This window comes from Sycon ciliatum, chromosome 2, assembly GCF_964019385.1.
Source record: "Sycon ciliatum chromosome 2, ocSycCili1.1, whole genome shotgun sequence".
In the NCBI taxonomy this organism is placed as follows: domain Eukaryota; kingdom Metazoa; phylum Porifera; class Calcarea; order Leucosolenida; family Sycettidae; genus Sycon; species Sycon ciliatum.
Genome location: NC_088644.1, coordinates 29,845,980 through 29,849,806, shown reverse-complemented (window position 1 = coordinate 29,849,806; position 3,827 = coordinate 29,845,980).

The window sequence follows — 3,827 nt, the reverse complement described above, 5'->3', positions numbered from 1 at the left end:
TTCGTCCACACATGCGAGTTGAGTGGGTACGACGACGACCAAAAGCTACGGCTACTACCTGCTCGCCTTGTTGGTACCGCTCATGAGATGTTCACCGAAATTCTAACTCACACGCCTGACATGAACTTTTCCGACACAGTCGAGGCTCTGCATGTCCGTCTTGAGCCGCCCCAGCAAGCATTGATGCACGAGGCCAGTCTTCGCCAGCGAGTGAAGCTGGCGAGTGAAACTCAGCACGGGTATGCCACGGAACTTCGTCGGCTCGCTCGTCGAGCCTACCCAGGACAACAAGGTGCACTGCTTGATTCAATGCTTTTGCAACTTTTTATTGATGGCCAGGCATCGAAGGATTTGCGCTTGGCGTTGGCGTCACCTCGGCCCACTGATTTGGATGCGGCGGTCCAAAAGGCCATCGAGGTAGGTGCTATTTATGCTCGCGAGCAGGCCCGCACCGTACCTCACCAGTATGCACAGCCCGTATTTGCTGCTGCTCCGGAAGTGAAGCCCGGTCGCACTGCTCATGGTCGTGACCCCAACACAGCAGTCGGTCCACTGAAATCGGAATCTGAGCGAGACCAGTTGGCTTCGCTTTTGTCGAGTTTTGATTCGCGTCTCTCTGCTTTGGAGGCGAAAATGGAGAGCGTGAGTCTGTATCGCCCCACCCGACCCCAGCAAGACCATGTACGTTTTGTTGCTCGTGGTGCTGGTGCTGGTGCGCCTAGTCGTGGTCGTGGCCAGAGTTTTGCGAGGCCTGTCCGTGGAGTGTGCCATGGATGTGGTGAAGAGGGCCACTTCATTGCATCTTGCCCGCACGCAAAAAACTAGGTTGGACTGGTGACACGGGGCCGCCGTCAGTCGTCCGAGTGGAGCCCCTCGAGGAGGTATGTGGTGCGATCTCACCCATTATTGTGCACGTTGATGTTTGTCTTTCGTCTTCGTCTCCTGTTGTTGCTCTTGTTGATTCTGGTTCAAGTGTGTCGTTAGTGCATTCTAAATTGTTGCCTAATTTGACAGAGCGACCTCCTCTAGAGTCTGCTCCGCGGTTGTGTGCAGTCAATGGCGCACAACTTCCTGTCGTTGGATCCATGGATCTGTGTATGTCGCTAGGAAATCTGTCTTTCCAGCACACGGTTGTTGTCTCTCCTGGTATTCACTGCGACATGATTCTTGGTTCCGATTTTTTGTTGCAGCATGGTGGTGTATTAGACATTGCTCGTGGTGTTGTGATGTTTGGCGATGTGTCTGTTCCGTTGCATGTTTCTGGTTCTGGGTGTCCTCCGTCACGTACGCCCTATGATCGTATTGTTCCGCGTAATACTTCCCCCTCATGTAATACTCATACTCCTCATTCTGATGCATGCTCCGACGATGTACCTGTTTCGTCGTATTCTTCTCGTGTTGCCCTTGACGATTCATTGTCTGCACGGGTTGTTGAACCCATGGCTCAACCTGGCGTTGTCCCGGCGTGTGCGCCCGAAAGTGTGGCCGACCCTGTGGTATACTCATCTCGTGTGGTGTTTGAGATGGAGTTGTCGGTACCTGCAGGACATGTTGTCTTGGTGCCTTGTGCAGCTGTTGATGTGTGCACGGTTGCGATGGATTGCGTGGCAGATCCATTGGAGTCCTTTATGGCGAAGCATCCAGATGTGGCAGTGACTCCTAGTCTTGTAACTGTTGGCCCTAACCAAACACGTGTGGTTGTGGCTGTTGAAAATCATGCAAATCATCCTATACTCATTCATAAAAATACCAATGTTGCCGAACTTCATCAAATTCCTACAGATTGTGAACATATTGACGACACTGAAGCTATGGTTTCCTCAGTTTCACCCGACCCGATCCCGCTAACTGAGCAACGCAAGAAAGTCATCGATGAATATATCAACGCACAAAATCATCTCTCCACAGAACAGTCTCGCACGCTCACTGAACTACTTCATGATAACCACGATTTATTTATCTTGCATGATGATGACTATGGCTACTGTGACATATTCCCTCATAAAATTAACACAGGACAAAATAACCCTATAAAACAACCTACCAGGCGGATTCCATATCACCGCCGGAAGGCTCTGCAAGATCTACTGAATATGCTGTTAAAGCAAGGCATAATACAAGAATCGATTAGTCCGTGGGCATCACCCATAGTATTGGTGCCAAAGAAGGATGGCTCTCTTCGACTCTGTATCGACTACAGGAAGTTGAACTCTGTCACCGAGCCTGATGCTTACCCGATTCCCCGGGCGGATGACATGCTTGATTCCCTGTCTGGCTGTCGGTATTTCACGTCCCTTGACTTAGCGTCAGGGTACTGGCAAATAGCAATGGAAGGAAGCGACAAGGCTAAGACGGCATTTACCACGCCGCTGGGCTTGTTTGAGTTTAATGTTCTGCCGATGGGCTGCAGGAATGGCCCAGCGACATTTCAGCGCGTAATGGAAGCAGTCCTGAGTGGCTTATGTAACACACCGGCCCAGCCATTCTGCCGTGTGTTCTTTGATGATGTCCTGAATGCCAGCGAAACACTGTCTGGCCAACTCCAGATTCTGCTGCCCGTGTTCGCGCGAGTTCGGTCCGCTGGACTGCGGTTCAATCTGAAGAAATGCTCCTTCTTCCAGGAGGAGGTCACTTTCCTAGGACACCGCGTGTCAGCGGAGGGCATCTCCCCGAATGAGGCCAAACTCGTCGCGGTCAGGAACTGGAAGACTCCGAAATCTGTCACAGCTGTCCGCGAGTTCCTTGGCTTCGCTGGATATTATCGCCGCTTCATCCGTGGGTTCGCCCAGCGTGCTGCTCCGCTGACTGCTCTGACAGGCAAGAATGCTCGCTTTGCGTGGTCGAAAGCTTGCGAAGCGGCATTCCAGGCTCTGAAGCGTTCGCTTGCCAGTGCGCCGGTGATGGCGTACCCCCAGTTTGAAGCTTCAGCAGGTGCATTCATTCTGAACACCGATGCGAGCAATGTGTCGATTGGTGCGGTCCTCAGCCAGATCCAGGATGGAACTGAGCGACCAATCGGGTACGGCAGCCGTGTACTGACGAAAGCTGAGCGCAACTACGATGCTAGCGATCGTGAGGCCCTTGCTCTGGTCTATTTTGCGGAGTATTTCAGGCACTACTTGTTGGCACGACCATTTGTTGCCAGGACGGACAATACTGCGTTGACTGCACTCCGGAACCTGAAGGAACCCCGCGGACGGAAAGCACGTTGGCTTGACTGTTTATCCGAATATGAATTCCGAGTCGTCCACCGTCCAGGTCGCCAACATCTGAATGCCGATGCTATGTCCCGCGTGGTGACCGATGTGCCGTCTCCTCCGCCGAGTCCGCCGCCTCTTGCCCGTGATGTTCCGCTGTCAGCTGCTGCTGAAGTGCCAGTTGCTGGAGCCACTTTCGTCAGTTCTCCTGATCCGCCGCCTGATTGTTTTCGGCCGCAGGATATTCTGAGTGCCCAGTCTGCTGATCCTGATCTCGCTGCGGTTTTGTCTTGGTACGATGCTGCCAGTGGGAAATTTGTCCGTCCACCTGAAGAGGATATCCGTCCCTTCAGCCGTCTTCAGAAATTCCTTTGGTCCTCTGTTTCTCAGTTGCGTCTTATCGATAAGGTGTTGTATCTTGATCCCCCGTTCGCTCATGATGTTGATGTCGAACATCCTGTTCTGATTGTCCCTGTCGTTTTGCAGTCTGCTGCGCTCGCGTCTGTTCATTCTCTGCCCGGTGCTGGTCACTTTGGCATTGAGAAAACGTTACATCTGGCCCGTCAACGTTTCTTTTGGCAGGGTATGGCATCCGATGTCCAGATTTATGTGCAGAGTTGTCCGACTTGT